The sequence below is a fragment of the Magallana gigas genome, chromosome 1, assembly GCF_963853765.1.
Source record: "Magallana gigas chromosome 1, xbMagGiga1.1, whole genome shotgun sequence".
In the NCBI taxonomy this organism is placed as follows: Eukaryota; Metazoa; Mollusca; class Bivalvia; order Ostreida; family Ostreidae; genus Magallana; species Magallana gigas.
The window spans coordinates 48,126,288-48,149,514 of NC_088853.1; the positions used below are offsets into that span (position 1 = coordinate 48,126,288).

General features: G+C 35.0%; 1 protein-coding gene and 1 long non-coding RNA gene across 2 annotated transcripts in view; both read left to right on the forward strand.

The window, feature by feature from the left end:
- The window catches only part of LOC105337955 (neurogenic locus notch homolog protein 1), a 193,902-nt gene that overhangs the window by 166,075 nt on the left and 4,600 nt on the right, over positions 1–23,227 (forward strand). The gene's annotated exons all lie outside the window — the stretch shown is intronic.
- Positions 13,382–20,697, forward strand: LOC136270719 (uncharacterized). The gene is made up of 3 exons (XR_010708560.1): positions 13,382–13,517; positions 17,062–17,096; positions 19,863–20,697. It is a non-coding gene; the product is annotated as an uncharacterized lncRNA (long non-coding RNA).

The window sequence follows — 23,227 nt, forward strand, 5'->3', positions numbered from 1 at the left end:
GCATACGTGTAAGCAAGGAATGGGAATTTTCACGAAAATCAGGTCCCAGGTCGTCTTTTCGATTATTTTTTTTAGACCAGGAACTACGGAGCTGCAGCTAGAGTTTGGCGGGCTCTTACTGATCATGTCAATTATTTTATATTTCAGTTTTTCCACAACAATGAGGATTTCCCTTTTTACAAAAGTGTGACCCATGGAAATGTATAAGATGATTGGTATTCGTTTTACAAGATTTATTAAAACTCCACAAACTTAATACACTATTCCGCGAGGTCGGGAGTCGGTGGTACGAGCGCTTTGACCGTTGCTCTCCAACTGCCGAATAATTAAACATGACCAACAAATACTTATAGATAACAAAACACAGTCTGAACACAAGAAAATAATAGAATAGTAAATGTAGAGTTACTTCATTTAACGGATTACTTTGATAAACTGAGTGTCAATTAAGGGTGTCCAGATCAGTCTCTCAACGTGAGTGACATGGGAAAAGGTGTCATGTCCAAGGGGTACATTTCACACGGTGATAGCAACCTCTTCTTCCCGATGAACACGTCCCCGTGTTCCGAAGAAACGTACTGCTGTGGAACATAGTACTTGTTCCTCCTCGGCCCATTCTGGAATTGAGGACATCACACTTCCAATTGTTGGTAGACTCAAACCTCTGTGAGTATGGGTAGAATTCACCACAGCTTTACGAAAGTGTCCCCTTGAATCACTTTCCTTTGCCTTCCTCTTTCTCGTATCTGCTTAGGTGTTGCATTTGTTCTTCCAGGTGCTGAATTTCTTTGTCTCGCTTCTGTAATTCAGCCAGCACTACAAAATGGCGGTTTTCGAAGAGATTTGCTTTTGCAGTTTGGTGGTCAATATCTTCACGCAAAACGTTTATTTTCTGCTTCGCATCTTCCAGTTTATTCTTAGTAAGCTCTTCATTGAATTGAGAGTCTTTAATCCTGGAAAAAAGGAAGTCCCGCAAGGAATAAACGTTTTTCGTTGAAAACTCTGATCCGGTCTCTGTCGCGTTAAATTTTCTTCTTTGATTTTCTTTTCTCTGTCTGGCTTGAGTTATCCGTCTTTATGTGACTTTAATGGCGTGAACGTCACTTTGGCGGTAAATTTTCTGTGTCTTGCACATCTTCGCAAAATGTCCATTCTTTACACATTTAAAGCAGATAGAAAACCGGGCCACACAATTCCATACGTAATGAGTAAGTCCACACCTTCTACAAGTAGGATTCTCTTTAAGTACGAAGTACTGCGTCGGGTAACTCACAGGCGTGGTCCACGCTGGCCCATACGAGCACTGGTACGAATCACTTTGGGGGAATTTAGCTGAGAGGTACTTCATGGAATCGTGTATCAAGCTGAAAAGTTTATACGCCGGATTCGAACACCAATTGTGACCCACGGAAATGTATAAGTTGATCGGTATTCGTTTTACAAGATTTATTACAACTCCACAAACTTATTACACTATTCCGCGAGGTCGGGAGTCGGTGGTACGAGCGCTTTGACCGTTGCTCTCCAACTGCCGAATAATAAGCATGACCAACAAATACTTATATATAACAAAACATAGTCTTAACAATAGAAAATAATAGAATGGTAAATATAGAGAGTTTTTTCAATTAACGGATTACTTAGATAAACTGAGTGTCAATTAAGGGAGTCCAGATCAAAGTCACTCAACGTGAGTGACAAGGGAAAAGGTGTCATGTCCAAGGGGTACATTTCACACGGTGATAAAAGCAAGAAATCAGTCACATTTTTCATTTAAGGGTCTAATAAAATTTGTTACAAGTTGCTGTCCTTTAAAAAGGACTACCATACGTGGACCATTTGCATGTGTTTCCAACGAAAACGTGAAAGCCTTAAGATTATCAGAGATTCCACCGACTCTAGCCCTCTGCTTTTAACCACTAAACTTGTATGTTGTATTACGTATACATGTATGTACAGTCCTGACTTTTTATCTCAGAATTTAAAGGATTCATACTTCTAAAATAATTATGATATATCTATGAATGAAGTTTGCATGTATAGTTTCAGGCATTCGGTGAATTCTACTATTTGTGCACAAATTACGATTCGCACTACTTTTTTAACTCTGCAGTGACAGCTTTGTGGAAATTTAAAAATTTCATATTTTGATGCATTTTTCTTGAGATTTAAACTTTTATACAGTGACATAATTATTCAATCATACTTAAATGCTTAAAAAATTTAACCGGGAAGTTCTCTAGCCTCGCCTACTATAAAAGTAAAGTTACGTTACATGTGTATTCGGAAAACAACAAAACATTGCAAATTATGCTATTTGATGCATGTTGTAGTTTCGGCATAACATTAACATATTTCATAATACTGATAGTTCATATCACATGCCAATCATTTCTTTCAAAGGAATACTTTGTTTCTGTACTGTTTACATACAACTTTACAATTACAGCGCCTTTGAACTTATGTGTGCATATGGCACGGAATCCCGATCCCGATTCAGATAAACGTGTGCTAGACTGGTTCCCTGAGCTACCCATTACGCACAGGAACCAGGCTAGCTCTTGCGCAGGTTGAATTTTCACCATAGCATCCGGTTTAACCTCGCTTATATATTTTCTGCGTCAGGGTCCACGCAATGAAGTTTCAAGATACAACTCTGCATTGCTTTGTCCGAATATTGTATGGAAAAAAGAATTCGATCGTATTCTTTCAAGAAAAAAAAAATCTAAAATTGTTTTTCTATATATGCCTGATTGAAAACGCCGATCAGCAGTGGGTTCTATATCGTGCCAGCACCTACCTGACACAAATGTGCTTTTCGTGCTCAAAATAATAGCTTTAAACCATTTTATAACTGGTAGATTCCGACGTGAAAAGTTCGTGCACAATTTGTTTAATAAAAAACAAAGTTATTTTTTTCTTTTGAGTAGGAAAGTGTAAGGAAAACGCTCGACCGGTGTTAAATAAGTAAAAAAAATCGGAACACTTATTGTACAAACTATTTCTCATTAACATCATTTGTAATCAGAAGCGGCAAAAAAAGGAAAAAAATAAAGTGCATAGACACCATTAACAAGATATCTGTGAGCCAATGATAACTAGTAATAACCCCACTCTGATGTAAATATGCAAAATAAGCAAAGTCGACATTTAACTGGAAGTTGGCATCCGATTGGTACAGAAATAAATCCCACGATATGGCATGCCTAAACTTGTAGTGTGTTAAAATTTCATGCATCTGCGATAAATAGCTGCTGAGAAATCTTTGACAATAATTTGTTTGAAAATTTAGGCTTAAAATAAACAAAGTCGTCATTTAACAGGAAGTGGACGTCCACGATATGGCATGCCTAAACAAATAGTGATTTAAAATTTTCAAGCTTCTGCGATTAGGATAAATAGTTGCTGAGAAAAAAGCAATAGAAATTTTTGTTACGGATGGACAGACAGACAGAACAACAGACACAAGAGTTAAACAGTATAGCCCCTTCTACTTCGGAGCGGGGGTATAAAAATAGAATCTATAAACCTGTTATTTAATTAAGAATTGCACATCAATGGTGTAGCGTCCTTGCATGCTACAAACACGAATCTAACCAGATGTAGGCCATGAATAAAACAGGTTCGTCATTGAAGACCTTTATTAAAACCCAAAACAACGTCACGCATAATACAGGGGCAGTAACCCAACATAACACAGTAGGGGATAGCATAGAGTTATCTCTCTTAGAATACGTAATGTAAATAACAAACATTACATCCCTTCCTTTCTCGCAATGCAACTATGTTCCAAATGAAATAACTTCTAAAAAGTAATCAACTAATCACATAAGCAGTGCCATACTAATTTGAACATTGGCACAAATCAATTACTTGTGCTGACAAAGACATAATAAAATATTCCAAATATAACATGAAGATTTCCTATTACATTTTACCAATACCAGAATGCCAATTCACAGTTATTTCCCAGGAAGTTATTAATACATAGAAAATCCCTCAAATCTTGATGGCAGTTTCTTATTTCTTACAGGTCTACTTTGAACACCAACAGTTTCACTACTTGTATCATTGGACATACTGACAGACTCGGTACTACACTGACTTTCTGAGTTACAACTTACATTTGTACTTACAGTTTTAATCAACTCTCTCATCATTTTCAATCAATATTGGTTCATCTGACAAACAATTACGTTCTCTCTCATTGAATTTCTTTAAATGTGTAACATTTCGTTTGTACTGTATATCTTCATCTGATTCAATAACTGCACTATTGCAATTCATCTCAACAACTTTAAACGATGATGCATTGAATGGTGTGGACAGTTTGTGTTCGCGATCTTTTTAACAAGAACTTTAGCACCGGTATGAATATCGGATTCAACCGCTCTACGACGTTTATTGGAATACATTTTGCCCTTTTCCTTCTGTTCCGCATCGCGATCGGGTACTTCAAGATCATCAACATTGTAGTCAAAAGTTCGGGTAACTTTGTGCGAAGCTTGCGACCAAACAATAACTGAGATGGACTAACACCAGTCGTCGTGTGCGGCGTATTGCGATACATCACAAGAAAAATTTATCAAGTTCCGCTTTCCAAGCTCGACCTTCAGCATGAGCAATTACTTCACCATTTGCCTGCGGCCATAAAGGAGTCATTCTGTGGTGGACAATACCGTTGTCCAACATGAAATCTTTAAAATGCTGACTCACAAACTGAGGATCATTATCTGTATGGATTGATAACGCCAACCCATGAGTTAGAAAGAACTTTGAAAACATTGCTGTAATATTCTCAGAAGAAATATTTTTCGTGATTGCGACTTCAAAATACCTACTATAGTAATCAACTAGTACTAATATGTACTCCTTACTCGGTAATGGACCTAAGAGATTTGCGGCGAGATGTTGCCAAGGCGCAGAAGGCAACTCGGTGCACTTCATCGGTTCGGGTTTACTATGTTGACTTACTGACACCCGGAACAACTTCTGCAAAACGTTTTAACACATTTGTCAATATTTAATTCTTAATCGCGATTTCATTGCAACGATGCCGGGATATACTTCATGCGCAAGTTGAAGAACCTGATCGCGTGATTATGCTGGAATTACGATTCGCGTACCTCGTAATACTAACGTTCCAATCGAACACAATTCGCTCCGTATTGGCAAATATTGTTTGAGCTCGATGCGATTCCACTGCTGATTTACAAGACATTGTCTAACCAAACAAAGTTCTGGATCATTCTCTGACGCTCTCTCCATGTCGCCAGTTGTCACAGCAATATGTGTTGCTTCTTCAGCTACAAACCTAACGTAGTTGTCTACAATATCCTGTGACTTTTGCAGGATGTCATTTTTGACAGGACGTGAAAGCGTGTCTGCTATGTTCTTCGGACCCGGAACGTACCGAACTTTAAAATTGTACGGCTGCATGCGCAACACCCAACGCTCTATTCTAGCGCAAACCTTTGACTTTGGAGAATAAATACACTCAAGCGGCTTGTGATCAGTGAGAACCTCAAATTCTATGCCGTATAGATAAACATGAAATCTTTCACATGCCCACACTAGAGCTAACGCCTCTTTCTCCGTCTGAGAGTAACGACGTTCCGTATCGCTCAAACTACGGCTCGCATATGAAATAACACGAAATTCACCATTTTGCTCTTGAACAAGTACCGCCCCTAGTCGAACGGGACTAGCATCAGCGATGACTTTAGTCGGCGCAGATTTGTCATAGTAGCCTAACGTTTCGGCATCCGCAAAACGACGCTTCAGTTCAACAAATGCTTCTTGTTCCGTGACATGTTCAATTAACACTTGTCCCTATTAAGGGTAAAACCTTTCTCATACAACACTTTGACAACATTTTCAAGACATCTATCATTTTCAACATGACTACCTGCATGTACAATGATATCATCCATAATATTGTGTACTCCCTCACAATCATCCATAATATTGTGTACTCCCTCACAACCTTGCAACACTTGTTGCAGAACTTGTTGCAGTCGTGAGAACTTGTTGCATGACCTTCTGATACATTTCAGGGGCACAACTAATACCAAACATAAGACGTTTGTATCTAAATAAACCCTTGTGTTACAAAAGTAGTAATTTCTCGGGATTCAGGTTTCAGTTTTATTTGGTGATAGGCTCAAGTAACATCAAGTTTGCTAAAAATAGTACTAGAGTTCATTTCATGCAAAAGTTCATCAATGGTTGGAATAGGATGACGAACTCTCTTGACGGCGGTATTGGCCTGGCGCATGTCTACGCACAATCTGATGTCATCACCTGAATGTTTCGGAACGCACACAACGGGCGACACCCACGAACACGGCTCTTTAACGCGTTCAATGATGTCCAGGTCGAGCAGTTCATCTAGCATGTTGGCGAGTTTGTCACGCAAACTATACGATATCCGCCTCATTGGTTGAATCACTGGCTCAACATCTAGATCAATCGGAATTACTAGTTGAAACGATTTCAGCTTCCCTACCCCCTTCAAGCACTGCGGGTACTTATCAAACACGGAACGGTTATCTGCATTGACGGCATTACTAATGCTGTGTACGATCTGTAGAACACCCAACTGTAGAGCTGTATCACGACCAATGGGCCTGTCCCTTCCCATCGATGACCACGAATTCCACATCCGGTATAACGGTTTGGTTGTATTTCACGGTTGCGGTAAATATGCCAGCTACCTTCAGAGGCTCTTGACTTCCATAAGCGAAGAGTTGCTTGTCAGGTTTGGATGAAACACATTCATTGCGCTTGTCCTTCAGACTGTTCCATAACGGCATCCACATAATGTTACAACTTGCTCCTGAGTCGATAATTGTACTAAGGTCAACACCCCCAACATTCACAACGAGGCCATCATCTAACACAGAATTGCGGACACTAAATGAGTAAGATTTGTCCTCATCGCCTTGATCTGACTGCTTTGTGATGTTATGATTTCCCCCTTGTTTCCCCTTAGTACTGCAGCTTTTGGTTTTTCACTGTCGTTCAAAATGTCCAACTTCATTACACTTACGACACTTTTTCCCCTTAGCAGGACCTCTAGGATTACTCCGTAAGTGCCCTTCATAACCGCAACTGTAACATTTACTGTTAGTCTTTTTCACAAAACGTCTCTTATTCTGAACACTAACCTTGTTGACAACATTGCTACTGGCTCCTTGGGGCTGATTTTCAATTGATGTGGTTTGTCTCTCAGAGTCTTCCATAGCTCTGGCGATTTCACGGACCTGGTCGAGAGTGAGTTCTTTACCCTTCTCAAGTAGTTTACGGCGCAAAGTATGACGTACGCACTTGTCGATAATCTGGTCACGCATCCTCTCGTCTATTGCGTCACGGTTCCCGAATTCACACGTTTCTGCACGCTGACGTAATCGAGTCATGTACTGTTCAACAGTCTCCTGTGTGGACTGTGCCATACTTCGAAAAACAGATCTCTCATAGGGAACATTTGCTTGGGGTATAGAATATTTGTCCAAAGCGTTCAGCGCTTTTGCGTAAACGTTATTACCCGTACCATCCGGTACCGTAAATAAATGTCATGCACGTTCATACCTGGTGTATTTAGAAGCAAAGTCTTTGCCTGAGCCGCATCCTCCATCCTTTTCCATGTTACATATAATTTAAATGCCCGACGCCGATGTCAGAAACATCAATATGTGGAAGTCCATGCAGATCATGCATCAAAACACTTGCCATCGTGATCCGTAAGAGTTAATTATCCTCGTCGCCAATTACTTAGCGTCCCTGCATGCTTAGCTGCAATAATGTAGCCCTCTTTTTTTTTTTTTTTTTTTTTTGGGAGAGGGCTACAACTCCATAGGATCTCCGTAATGGTGCAAGTGCGGGAGTGATTCACTCCCGCAACAATTTCGTCTCAAATCGTCTATAGATGACAATAACATTTGCATTTCTTACCTGAACTCAAACATTGTAGATGTCTATGGCATAAATTAATCCAAAAATATTAAGTATAGTCCATATATCGGTTATTTTTCGTGTATGTCAACAACACAAGTTGAATTTGTCCGCCATGTTTACTGACCTTGACCGGTCTTATTTTTGGACAGCCAATGAGAATTCAGGAGCGGATCTTGAACTGAATATAGGAATTCCCCTATTATAAACATAATTAACGCGGTAAATATGAATTTTCCATTATATACCGTTTCCTTAAATGATATTTTAGTGATAGAACGAGGTAAGATCGATTATCTACACTGACATTCACGTTATCAAGCCCATTAAAACTCCAAGCGTAAATCCCATAAAATCACGCGAGAACTGTCATGGCTGCTGAAAAAGACGACTGGTAAACATGCTGATGTGTTTTATCTGGTTTTGATTTATATACGGCTAGTTTGTTCACCCTGAATTAAAAAATCATTTTATCTAAAGAAGGTCAAATGTAAAATCGATCTTTTTAGACCGAAGTCAGTCGTATTAATTTTGCACCATTACGGAGATCCTGTGGAATTGTAGCCCTCTCCAGTAAACATCAGATATAAAAAATCGGAGAGGGCTACATTATTGCAGCTACTGCATGCTATACACACGAATTTAACCAGATTTAGGCCATAAATAAAACAGGTTCGTCATTGAAGATCTTTATTAAAACCCGAAACAACGTCACACATAATACAAGGGCAATAACCCAACATAACACAGTAGGGGATAGCAAAGAGTTACGTAATATCAGTTACAAACACTACACATGGGTTTCTTAAGGTCGGTAGCGGGTTTAAAATTTTGCGCCCTCTGCGCATTACTGTCGTAAAACGCAAATGTAAAGTAAAATGTTCAAATAATACTGGTATCATGTAACGTTTTTATGTTAAAAAATTACTTATCAAAAAAATTATATTTAGTAAAAAGAATCGTTAGAAAAATGTCAGAAGTATTTTAATCATCTCGCCGCTTCTTCAAAAACGACGTTATTGTCGTCGGAATCAACGTCTTACGATGACGTCAGTTGATACTCTGACGTAACAATTGACAAAAATAAACGTTGTGCACTTTCTATTGCAGCGTCAATAATTAAAATCAAAACTATAATTTGCAAAACAAAAACATATACGCGATCCACGCGACCCTTATACGTTCTGTGTGAGCGGAAAGGTATTTATCTTCTACTACAAATAATTGAATTTGATTCGTAAACATCCTTTCTATATGTAAAATGGCTGGCACGGCACGTTTATAGGATCAAACTATGAGGGCGGATAGCATAAAAACCATCCGGTCAATTTCATTTTAATTTGGCAAAAAGTTTACTCATACGTTAATCTTTCATCGCTGAAAATTAAAAGAAAATCGTGTGTTTGTAATATTTTTAATATAAAATTGAAAATGAATACCCTCATTTTCCTATATAATCCTATATAGAATGTCGGTGATGAATCGGACATACGACCAAAATTTGAGCGCGGCAAACAGATTAACTATCTGGTCAATTTACTTTATAGTTTTATCATAATTTGGCATTTCACTGTAAAAGAAAATTAAGGAAATCGTATGTTTGAAACATTCTCCCCTGAGACTCCTTAAACTAAAACATACAGCGCAAGAATATGCGACAGATTGGTTGTTCCCCAGGCAACCACTTTACAAGCATCAATACTTGACTATGTTGACGTGTAATAACCCTAACTTGTTTCTTGACGTTCGAGAAATAACACCTAAACAGCAACCAATAGTATTCTAAAGTGTCCATTTTTGATTGGACCTTTAGAAAACCGAGCAGGTAAAAGTAGTTTTGATGATTTTTAGAATAATTGATAGCATAGTAAATCTTCATGCATTTAAATGCTAGGTAATTATCATAAAACTTCAATGACATTGCAAAAAGTGTATCAGGACCTATTACGTAATAATGTTTAGATAATTTCAGGTAGCGAAACTAATGAAACAAATGCGTCGTAAATGAACAGAAGCTATTTTGATTAAATGAATATAAATCTTTAAAATGCATTGACGACATTTAAAGTGCATGTTAATCAGCAAATAACAATGATTTAATTTAGAGATGCGTGTATATGTAGCACAAGGCGAAATAACGTACCATGCTCTGTATTTCACGAATTTTTAAATTTTATAACAAACAATCTTATGTACATTCAGGCCTGTCGTTTTTACTATGAAAATAAATCTTTAGATTACATTGTTTGATTGGTTTTGGTAAACTAGAAATCATGATCGGGACGGTAAGAACACCTATGTATATTACGTGAAATAAAACATTTATAATTCATATGATATGTTTATGAAAAAACACATGAATATTACATAAAAAAGCATGCATATTACATGAAAAACATGTCGTCTGATATATTGGCACAATAAGGTAAATGTATGTGCACACAAATACACACTAGCAAGATCTGGAAATCAGCGAATTCAAACAATTTTAACATTTACATAGAACTCATTATATAAGATTAATTCTTTAAATAAAAGCACTGTTTAGAACTTTGTTATTTTGAAATAAAAGAATTGAAGGTAAATGATTAATATTTGAACATTTTTGAAGACGTGAGAAAAATTTGTTTATTTATACATTATTTATAATTACATGTAGGATGATGACCGACGGAATATAAATATGTAAGTGTATTTATCTTTTTTTTTAATTTGTATATTTTGTCATTCTCTTGTTCAGTTTTCAAGTAATCACATCCAAATACTTTTAAAGGGACATGGTCACGATTTTGGTCAAATTATATTTTTCTATCTATATTATTTACAATTGTTTAGGAATGCATTTCTAACGATCAAATAAAATTTGGGTGCCAGTCGATGAGTTTTAAGCACGATACAGGTTTCGCAATTATTCGTCATTTAAACAAGGCTCGTGTCTTGTTCCTTTACATAGGCTCAATATACCAGTAAAAAAAATTCAAGCTGATTTGTCTATCATTTTTTTCATTTTAAGCATAAAAAGTTCCTAACGATTAACTCATTTATTGAAGGTCTAAAACTGGAATTTTCACACCAACATTCAAAATGTAAACAAAAGCTTTGTTTACAAAGCGAGGAATTGTAAGCTCTATAACTCGCTTATAACTCAACAAATGACATTCAAATTTTGGTTGCCTATTTTAAAAAAATGCGTTACTGAAGCATTGTAAACATTAAAATCAAAAAAATAATTTTTGACCAAAATCGTCACCATGCCCCTTTAATCCACAATTTGTATCTTAGAAAAATCAAATTTTCTATTTTTTTGAGAGGGCTCGTGGCCATCTGGGTATAGTCCACTAATGCATTTTCCATAGGCGGTAATGTTAACGTTAGGGTTCATAGCTCCGGCCCTAATTTTCGTTCAGCAACGAGGGACCTCTTGAATGAAAGCTCATCAAATTGTCTCTTTCCTGTTAAAATTTCGTGGTTTGAAGTCAGATTCGTTTTCCGGCAAAATGCGTCTGCATTGAAAAACTCTGAAAATGAAAGTAAAAGTAGGGAATTTCTCAGTTTTGGAAAGGGTGTACATCAAACAATTTCAATTCTTTTCTTCAAATGATAATTCAATTTTGACACTTGTTTTTAAAATTGAAAATACTCTTTTCTGACATGTGTCAAGCATTCTGATATAAAATGTCCCAATAAATGTATATACACTCTGAAAGTATAGGGACTTTTTTGCTTAAAGGCACTACTTTGTTATCCTACCAATTCTAAAAATAGTTAGAGGCCTCAGGGATATACCCATCTGTGGACTGTATTGATTCCCTTTAGAAAAAGAGCTCGATATAAAAATAATGGAAATACCCAAAACTAAATGACGACAAATTTTACGGATTTTTCTTTACTAAATGATGGTTTATAGCCAAAACTATCCTATAATAAAATTCTAAGTAGATCTGATGGTTAATTTGTTGGCCATCAAGCTTCTTAAAAACAACAATCTATAAATTCTTATTTTGGGGATTTTTATTTTCGGCAGGTGCTTGTGCAGATTTGATTTAAAAATAATATGTTTATGGTTCACAAAAACTAGGTCATTATATTTAAAGTAATAAAGTTAACAGCTTTATTAGTATGCAAGCGCAAAACTATTATAATTCGCATCAATGGTGTCTACTATTTATCAACATGTGTTTAATCCCAATTTTCGTGGATAAACGAACGTTGCGTTAACTTTTGATAAAAAGAGACACGCAGGCCTTCAAAAGTCAATCTTTAATATTCAGTTTCATTCATAATGCATGCAGCTTATTTTCTTCAAGAATACAATGCATGTGATATTAAGATTTCCTGAGCATAGAACACATATTTAATTCAATATTGCCAAGCTACATTTTCAAAATGAAGTTAAAATCGTTAATGTTAATGGATGACAAACTGAGCAATTGTTCTAAGAAAAAAATATTTATCACTGCTCTTCGATATTAAACCATAACTTTTGCTCCACGATCTGAGGATCATTAATTTCACAATGTAATATCAGGATATAATAATTATACATTAAAATAATGCACGTCATAATCCCCCACCATTGTGATACACAATTGAATAAATTTCCACTATCTGGCCATATTGACTCCGCCATAGTGCCAGAACGCTTAATCAGGGTGCCATGAATTTCATAATTAAGGTAAAGGACTTCATGGAAATGAAAACCTTAATCATAGGACCATGAATTTCAAAATTAAAGTAGAGGACTTCATGAAAATGAAAACAACGTATTTAGTTTTCCTTAAATATATATGGGAATAGAGAAGAATTATTTAAAGATTTTCACTATATGGCCATATTAGCACCACTTTAACCTGGACCCCCGTCTTATGGGCCATACATTTCACAATTTAGTAAGGGAACTTCGTGAAAATCAGAACCATGCATTTGTTTTTCTTGAACATATATTGGAGTAGAGAAGAAGATTTTTTTAAAGAATTTAATACATTTTACTAGTTGGCTATACTGGACCCGCCCTACAGTTTAAAACTCCAAACTAGGGACCATGCATTTCTCAATAAAGATAGAGGGCTTTATGAACATCAAAACCATGCATTTAGTTTTTCTCAAATATATCTGGGAGTAGAGAAGAAGATGCGTGGGGGGGGGGGGGGGGGGGGGTTAACCTCCGCTTTTACAATGAATAATTTCAACTTGATTCAATTTTCCATCAATAGATGTATATACATTACAGTTAATTTTTAATAACCAGTTTAAGGCTAAAATTATAATTATGAGTAAATTATAATTGTACGTATGACAGGCAAAGAATTCTATATCCTAAACGACTCAAAAACCCGCCTTATTTATCTACTGATGAAATGTTATCTCATTATCGTGCATCACATGATATCACATGTTTAGACAAAACGTAGAGAGATAACGTATCTTAAAAACTGGACTTTAATGTGAACACGCCTATATTTTAAATCTTTATATATAGAGTACATGTATTGATTAAGAAAAACAATCCTAATCCCCAAACACTATTGTCACAGTCGATTGTTATTGTTGGACCATAGAAGGAGGTAAGACCTTTAATTTTTTCTTTAATTTGGATATTTCAAGGTCAGCTGGCATTACCTTTTCAATTCAAGGTTATGGAAAGCCAAAAGATAAGGAATACCCAACGTAACTGTAATGTTTAACATTGAAAAAGTGTATTTGTTCAATTTCATGTCGCAACTAATATACATAAACAAAATATCGGGTACCACGTGTTTTCTCCAAGACAACTGAATAATTCATATAAGTTGTAATGTTTGCCCAAAACAATACCGTTTGCATATAGGTGATTCCCCCATGAGAATTAGCTACCACTATTGCAGAATTAAGACCAAATTTATAAATGGGCCCACCGGAATACATTTTAACGAAACTGGTCATAAATATTTTTTTTTGTATAATATCCTTTATCCAAATAAAAAAAAATTCGTACTTGCCTTCGTAACTTATTCTTTAAAATTAAAAAACAACATGGCTGGATATTAAGAGGAACGGACAAGGATGAAAGATATGAACAGAAATATATAAATTTTTGTTGCAGATGATTGAAAAAAAATAGTAAACTACTTTTTATTCATAGTGCGTCATATATCCAAATTTTGTTCATAGGATCAAATTTCACTATCATATTGGCTCTGCTCCAAATAAGAATTTCAGATATGACTGTTTTAAAGAAAGAAATTTGACCCCCTCCCACCCCATTCAACTTCTCCATTTTATGAATAAATCACTTTAAATATAGATCGACGTAGATTACAATTTGTTCATTGTTTACAATTTATTGTATAAGATTTACTACCAAACTGTCATGTTATAGAATGTATGAAATGAAAGAAAAACGCTTAGCCTAGAAGATGCTTATTTATTTGCACATTTTAAACCATGACGTTAATTAGTCTAACTGCGTTCCTCGGCGACCGTTCTAGAAAGTTCTCTCCATCAAAAGTAAAATCTAAACATAGGTTTCTGATCAAAAGTGTCAGCCTGTGATGCATGACGAACTCATTCTGTTAACCCGCGTCATTTGTTACCCTGTTCCGGAAAGTTCTATCAGGTTGAATCACCAGAGGTCGTGATTTGCAAGCGTTTATCGATCAAAGCTAAAATGGTGCATTCAAGAAACGAATTGACTCATTTTATTTTTTCGACATTTGTCAAATCTTAATTTCTATTCATACCTTAAATATGTTCCCAGTAAATACATTAACTCTTTACGTAATCATTCATTATTATTTTATTGAAAGCATATATGTTGATGCAAACTCCCACTGACTTGGATCCGCCAATGCGCGTCCACCGCCTTACTCTCAGTTTTGCTACTTCTGGTTGGTTTATCGAAAATGAAAGTAGGTTTTTAATTTATTTCTCAGTTAAAATTCAATCATAGCTTACGTTCATCATATCATATGTGTCGAAATAGCAAAGGTATAAGCAGGTACTCTGGCACAGGCGTTGCGTTGTGTATTGGCAAAATGTCTTAAGAAGATGGATGAATAAGGCGTGTAAACTGCCCACATGAGGATAGATAAGATACTATAAAATTAAAGCGTCAACAAATGTCATAATTTCTTTCTAAATTATCGAAAACAATGTATATTTACCATAACATCGATTAATAACCCTTAAATATGTTAAATATTTGGAATAATGTTGACTTAAACTGCCGTTAGCGTGTCAAAACCTCCAAATGGTGTCATTTTAGAACTTCAATGCCTTTTGTTTTATAGAGTGGGTCTGAGCTCTATATGTTTGTCATAGTCTATATATATAAGGTTTAAAGAAAATCAAACCGAGTTCAATCAACGAAAGCGTTGAGAGATGACCCACTATACTTGACAAATGTTGTATCGCAACATTTAAACGTTTTAGAAAAATAATACAAGTCCGTAAATTTTTGGATGAAGTCGGATATAGCATTTAACAATGAAGATTGATGTGATTGAAATGGCACAATGGTTAGAGCACCAGATATTACATAACATTATAGAGCTAGGGTTTTTAGGTTGTGGGTTCGATACCACCAAAACTTTAGAATTTTTTTTTTCTTATCGTTTATTAAAATTTTAAAAACTGAATATAGTTAGAAATCGTGCTTTTGTAAACTTGTATTATAACATTTTCAAGTATATTTAGTTGTATTTTACAACTAAACCAAATGGGCATTTGCGCTATCTTGTTCCCCCATCTTCTTTATAAGTATAGACGAATACAGAATAAGTCTCCTAAGTTAGAAACTGTCGCTGTATCATATAGGGTGTGAACAAAAACTTCAAGATCTTTGCATGTTTTTTTATGTTTGACGGCAAACCAATATTTCTTAAAGCATATGTATATTTTGTGATGGTTTCTTTTTCACACCGGTGAAACTTAATGCACGCTTTCATTTTCTTACGTATTACTTATTTAAGAAAAAATTAAATTATATGCAATATAATGTATTCAGCGATAACAATTATTCAGCGATAACAATGACTTCGTAAATAAATGCAGTTTACTAATAAACCTAGCTCCTTCATATTTTGATGGTAGCGTAAAGTATTTTCAAAGAATGAAGTTATCCACTCTTGTATCGTACTATCGTATTAATTGAACGATTTTGGAAATTACCTCATGATGATTTTCACATGAATTCTAAGATTCTATTTTTAACATTCTGAATAAGAATTCGTAATTAGCTAGTTATATGTTCATTTGTAGCTAAATATAACAATCATTTAATGTCATCAAATATGATTTTCTTTAATTATAAAAAGTAGCTCATTAATTAAGGTACATCTACATAATCCACCATGAATATGTTCTTTTTCATTTTCCTTCTCAAAATGCAGTTGATAAAAACACAAGCAAATCTAAAGTAAAAAAGCAGACTACAATTGTTATAACGCATTTCAAACCTATCGTTCTCTAACTCAACAAATAGGAATGTTGACAATAATGTTCAATTTGGTCATTATATCTCCCGCAAACAAAGTTTTTTGTGGTTTTTTTTTTTGGGGGGGGGGGTACATAAGAATCTCTTTGTCCGTCCGTCTGACAGCAAAATGCATGCTCGGTCCATATATTTTCTATATAGAAATATTGCACAAACATTGCACATGGCCTGAGGGTGTGTCATGACCTTAAACAGAAGTCATTTAGAGAAGGTCAAGGTCACTGGCAAGAAAAGTTCAAAATTCGTGTCTGGTTCATATCTTTTTAAGGAGAAATATTGGTAGCTTTTGCTTTTTGAACATTGCCTATGACCTGGGTGTGTCATGACATTAAACCAAGGTCATTTTGCAAGGTTAAGGAAGTACTAAATTCGTGTCCGATCCATATCCTTTTTATGGAGATGCCCAAAGGGGTGGGCCGATACCAACCGCCCGGGCTGATACCAGGGCCGAGTTCAAAACAATAGTGTGATATTTTATATATATATATATATATATATATATATATATATATATATATATATATATATATATCACATGAGCTCGAATATCACTGTATTTTGATTACTTTGATTTTAATGTATCTGCGCATCTGATTAAATGTCATTTAAATATATTGTACGATTTTTACTTGTAGACAACCATCAGATAACATGGCGGAAAGTGGAAATGGTAGGTATATCAGTACATATTTGGATGGAACAAAACATGAACCTAAATAATTAATGCGTGAACTATTGTAACGTGCAAAGGTGTCTCTGCTTGTGTTCCTCCGCTGGCCCGTACCCGAGATAGAATCGGATATCCCTGATTGCTGCCAATAGATATATGAGCGCAGACTTCAATCACCGCGCCTGCACATATATACACGTAGGGACTAACCGTTACTCAGGCAGGGATAAACGCACATTTACACAATTCAACAGGTACCAACGTCAACGCAAGCAGGGAAAACCGCACACTTGCGCCAACAACGCAACCTAGCGCAAGCATGGAGGGCGGCACATTTGCGATAGAAAGGCCAGGACACCAGCAGGGATGACCACACACTAGTGCTCAGTCGCAACCACCGCCAATGCAAGCAGGGATGACTGCACACTTATATTGATTCGATACAGAGCAGGGATCTCCGCACATTCAGTATCGTAGGTTAACTCATACGAGGATTAGATAGAGCACGGATGGCCACACACTAAATCTAGCCGAACCTGTCAATGTTTAACCATAAACAGTCGTTTTTTACAGCAAATTTAATACTGTCCCTATATATGTGCCGGCTTAAAATTATTTGTATTATTATACCTCAATATGATTATTCTATATAACGCGACATCTGATTGGTTCTAGACAATCACGTGCCAAGGCAATAAACTTCATTTCCCTGTCATCGTCATATTTTTCATCATATCTCACCCCTCCAATTTTCATTCCAAATTTCTTATGAAAAATCCCGAGGATGAACATACGATGTAATTACATTATCAATTCTATTAAGAAATCGTTTTAAATCCTTTTAAATGCATATCAGAGAACTGACATAGATAGAAACCTGTAAACATTCAATTGCTTTACTAGAATTGAAGAACTAATAGAACCCGATTTAGTATATGTTATCACCTGTCGTTCGGTACAATAAACAATTCATTGCATGAACTTTCGGGAAATATGAAGATTTATTCCCCCAGGAAATGCTCTCCAAAAATATGATTTTTAATGGGGGAAATTATCCGGAAAGATAAAAATAATTAATGGGCCTTTGAAGAAAAGTGATGCTGAAATGCCTGTCAATACATTGAATTATATAGTTTTTAACATATCACGTGACAACATTTTCCAGTCCAACGATTAAGTGAGTAAGGTTCTAATACCAAGTACACCAAGTAAACAATTATCTAAGAAGACCAATTAAGTTTTTGACTGTAGCCTTAGCGACTTCTGCCACAGAGTGCAAACACTGCGTACTGACTATCTGGCGATCCTCTGTCCATCAATCTTTGTTAACTTTCACCTATGAAAAAAGATCTGGAAAAATAAAAAGTTTCTCATCGGCATGGTATATTTATAGAGTTTAAATAAACACAAAAAAATATTTACTTAAATGTGGAAAATGAAAATTACACGAATTAAAGTTCCGATTTTTTTCATAAATACCTATACATTAAACAAAAAATATTGCAGATAAATGACAACCACCTTTTTCAGAATGTTCATCATATAAACTAGATATGTATTGTATGGCCTCTGAGACAAAATATTAAAGAAATAAAATGTTGACATCCTTCAATTCTGTAGATTCAACATGTTCAAATTATGATTACACACGATGAGGTAGGCCAACAATGGGTGCTGATTTTTAAACTGTTATACGTCTTAGTAAATGAAATTTACTTATGAAATTTTTTATCTTTAAAGAGCTAAATAAATACTGTTCACATATGTGCAAAAACTGTAGGAAATAATATACCGGTGTTATATATAATGTATACATCGCAATATATTTTCACCTCCACCTTTTTATAAAATATTGAGTCTTACATCAGAAAATTATGGCACTTAACTTTGCAAAAATAAATTTTTCTGTTCTTAGTTATTTAAAGTGTTTTAAGTTAAAGAAGTTCGCCATAGTTGATCAGGTGAGCGATGTGGCCCATGGCCCTAATGTTTAACATGATTAAAGCAGGCGGTTTAAGTGAATATTTTTAATGCAATTGACAAAAATACACCCAAGGATACTGATTTTAATCATTTTGGTCCTTGGGAACAACTATTAAAGAAATCTACTATACGACAATTGAGCCCCTATTATTGATTAAGTACATGTTCACTACATATATCTTGAATATTGATTGTGTTTAAGAGCTAAACCCAATTTTAAAGGGAGTACAGAAGTAGATGTTTGAAAGATTTAATACATATTTACACTATATATGGTCATATTTGCCTCGCTCAAGGGCAACATAATAGTATTTGCTTAACTTTTAAATCTACCTGGAGGTAAAAAATATCATCATTATAAAGCGGTATAAGGACAAAACAAAGCACTAGGTCTTGAGCGATCTTCGTGTAATGTAAGATCTTCAAATAAAAATTGTGACCTCGAAAAGATTGCACGACCGACAAAGGTAATTCTTGATATATTTTAGGTAACGCTTGCCTATTGCTTGTTGCTTACGCTTCATTAATTTTATTGTCTAAGTATGTAGAATTTTTTTTCATTGACAACTTTGTACTCATTGCTACAATATCCTTCGTAATTGATTTTGATCTATAGCATAATTTATTTCTAAGTACTTCGCTGTTGCGATGGCTATATTCCATTCCATACATTTTGCTTCGTTTATTACCTTTAAAAATATCCATTGTTGTGACTTCAAGATTTTTAAAAGATTTCCTTATGTGTCATTTTTGTTTTTTATTTTAAATAACATTTCAATGCAGAAACAAACACACTTTGTGATTCAACGATACAGCATATGTACGACACAGTTCTGAATCACGAAACAGGATTTAACGTGGCCAAGAGAACACATTTGATCTGCAGGATAAATTGGATGAATGCCAAACCTACCCATTTAACAAAAACAAGTATCCCAGATGGTCAGGGAATTAAACATGCAGAGAAAAAATTGATAGAAGACCTCAATAAACCAAATCGATCACAGATGACAACAATAACAATATATATGAACAATTCTCCTTGCTCAAGTAAAGATCACACCTGCGCAATGGAGTTAATTAAGTTTCTTAATGAAAATGTACATATTGTATTAATATTGTATGTCACAAATTTGTACAACATACGACGGGCGTCTTGCATGAAGGAAAGTCATTATACTTATGTTTCCGAAACCAACCATGAAGCTAACTTTACTGGATTGAAAGATTTGATGAATCACGACCGCTGCGTGGTCAGTGCATTCAGTTACGCTGTCTGGTCCGAGTTGTTACACTCTGTGCCTGTGTCAATGGATTTTATACGTGATATTTTGAAAGATTACAGCATTGAATTTGTAAAAAATGACAGAAGTAGAAAAGATGAGGATAATCGTATAAGATCAGATTTGTTGTATATCAGATATCTACCATCTTATTTCAACAACACATTGCCGTCTTAAATTTAAACCTACTCAAATATTAGTGTGCCTAATTCGAATTAAAAAGAGTTTATATTATGTGTGAGTTCTTTTGAAGACCATTTGTCTGTCAACAACAGATTAACATTTAATGTATCTAAGTATTGTTATACTTTGATGCATTAAACATTCGTAGTTAAGGAGGCCGACTTTAGTTGTCATTGCGCATGTTTTTGCACATTCTAATATAATAAAGTTGATTTATACTTCCTATGAGATTTTTTCGATATCATTTATGAAACTGAACACATTAAATAAAGTAAAGATAAAGATATTAAATTTAAAAAGGATTTTTTTTTAAACGATTTGTTCGTTATTGGGTTGGGGAGCGTTGCCATAGCGCTTTTCTGACGTTACATGTATGATAAAATGAAGCTTTATAGGAGTACGTTATAAGAAATAACATAAATGAAAAAGTAAAAATTGTACGCCGTTAAAATTTTATATACAGAATGATGTTATCCTCGAGGGAATTTTCTTTATTTTTTTAATGAATTCATTTAACCATTCTTCATTCGTAATGATCCAAATATATAGTAAAATTTGGTGCATTTTAATATTTTGAGATGGCCCCCACTAAAATCCAAGGGGAAGAATTTAGTATCAAACATATAAGGTAGGAAATGATTTTACTAATCATATATACCAATTTAAAGAAAAAAAGCTATTGTAGTATTTTTTAATCTGCTTTGATGTGCGAAAAATGACACTTTCCTATATATTCCTATAGTAAATGTACTTCTATTTTGAGATGGTCCCTAAAAAGAACCAGAGGGTCGATTTTCTTGAAACTTCGCAAATAAACTAGAGTTGGTGTATATTTCATATGGTTAAACATTAGAGAGTTTTGTTATATTTTTAGCTTTAACTATGACTGGCAGATTCTCAGATATGGGTTGGTTTGGAAGCTAATACATTGACTTTGTGCAAGACATATTTCATTTGTTATTTAAATGCAAATAAAGGAAGTGGTATAGGCGTTGAATCAAAGGTTAGAAAAAAAATGCAAAAAATTTCACGTATTTTCCGTTTTAGTTGTCTACCTGATAATAATTTGTTATAAGATGTAATTTAAAAGTTATTGGTCTTACCAAGACCTTTCATTCAGTATACGAAAAAGGGGCTGGTCCCTATGATAGAGTTAGAGGCATCAAAGGTTTTTTGTCAATAACTTGTAAAGGAATAAAAATTTTTAATGCAATATTTAAGCAAAGTTGTAAAGAAATTCATTCCGAATCTTTCCGTAGTATTCAATTTTATATTTTCGTAATTTATAGTCAGTATTTGCAGAAACAATTTTTGTCATTTTGGTCAATTTTTGTGGGGGTGTGCCCGTTTAGGAAGCTATGAAATGGCTTGTTGCAATGCACTAACTGATATATGCAGCGTGTAAAGATGATTCCACATTAAATTTTGAATGTTTTTATACATGTGTACATTTCCGTTCTCCTTTAAATCCATTCATTACTTTCCAAATGAAAGCTGAATACTATGATACTAGTAAATAACAACACATTGTGTGGAATTAGCAACGACACGCTGCAGCTATGTAAATATAAAGAACGGGGAACTAATGCTACTATTAATATAGGATATAATAACGTAATCCAACTTCATATATATTCAGAAAAATCAATACAAAAAAAAATACAATATAATCAATAAACAACATGATTACAACTATTATAAACCAAGTTCTTTGGAAACACTTAAACGTTCACTAAGCGGATCCTGGACATATCCATCCTTAGCAGATTCCGAACGCCAACGTCCATGTCTCTTGAATATCCTGTCCGGAATTCCCCTCACTGCCGACGCAGTCGCTCCACCTGACCGCAAACTGTGAATTCCATAAACTTTGATGTTATCTACAATTCCTGTAAATGCTTCGATGAATAATTCACGAACCCTGGTGTAAGACAGAGGCTTCTCACGATTACGCAACCGGTAACCACTTCCCGATTTCGAAATAGCACAAAATACATATTCCTCTGAATCGTCTTGAATCCCAGCTAAACGAAATTACAATTCAAAATTAGAAACAGAACACATATATGAAAATGTTCTTGCTATAACAACTCTTGTACCGTCTCTGTAGATATCAGTCTTACTAGACTCGATGAATATTTCAATATGATCAGGTAAAAATTGAATATCAGATCTCTTGATATTTATGAGTTCGCTGCTACGTAAAAATCCAGCGAATGCCAACAAGACCATACAAATGATTCTTTGATTATAAAGATTATTACATTCAAACACTTTCAAATACATACAACGTAAATTTTCAACAGTTATTGGTTCTTTCTTTTGAACAGGTTTTGCCACTATACGTTTCCCACCTTCCATAATGTTTTTAACAAACTGATTGTCAGTCGGAGAATTGAATCCCACAAGATCATGAGCCCATTTGATTCCATAGAATGCGTCAACAATAGGGGATGGAGAGTTTGCCCGTTGAACCAAGCATGCTAAATAAATAGATACATGTCAAGGTTTTGAAGGAAATAATTCACTTTCCTCGATTCCTTGTTCTTTTGCCCACTTCTTAAATCTCAGGAAACTGTTACAATATTTGTTTATAGTTGAATCCGCTCGTGACGTTTGCATAATCCCAGGAAGTGCATACACCTTTTCACGCAACTTTGAAGGCAACTGAATCAAATCTCT